General features: G+C 62.3%; 1 protein-coding gene across 1 annotated transcript in view; it reads left to right on the top strand.

Moving 5' to 3' along the window:
- LOC118451759 overlaps window positions 1–435 on the top strand; it is a 30,055-nt gene that overhangs the window by 8,916 nt on the left and 20,704 nt on the right. The window lies entirely within an intron of this gene.

The raw sequence follows: 435 nt of genomic DNA, 5'->3' as shown, positions 1-435 counted from the left end.
TTGGCGCCCTCATCTGTAAAAAGATCCCCCTAGCAAAGGTTAGGAAAGGCAATCCCATTCCAGACAGACCCTGCCTCCCCGGGGGGAGAGAGCAACCGATGACCAGCCTCCCCCGCGCAGACCGCACTGCCCCGGTGGCTGCTCGTCCCTGCTTACGTTTTGGCTGTTAGCCTGGCTGCTGGGCACTAACTGGTGGGTACTTCCAACCCCTTCCCTGGGCTTGGTCAGTGGGAATGCGTCCATTGGTCCCTGGGCTGCCCATCTTCTGCTCCGAGTGATCGGGGGGCAGAGTCGCTGGGGAGCAGCCTACAAAGGGGCTGCAGGGGAGCCCGCAAAGTTCAGCTGGCGCTGTCCCCCGGGGCCCAGCAGCCACTTCTGCGAGCTCTCCCTCTCCCAAGACCAGCAGAGACGGAAGGAAGCCAAAAATTGGTCCTG

This window comes from Egretta garzetta, unplaced genomic scaffold (genome assembly GCF_000687185.1).
Source record: "Egretta garzetta isolate BGI_Z169 unplaced genomic scaffold, ASM68718v1 scaffold452, whole genome shotgun sequence".
Lineage (NCBI taxonomy): Eukaryota > Metazoa > Chordata > Aves > Pelecaniformes > Ardeidae > Egretta > Egretta garzetta.
The sequence above is the reverse complement of the archived record's forward strand: the minus strand, read 5'-3'. Positions and strand labels throughout refer to the sequence as shown.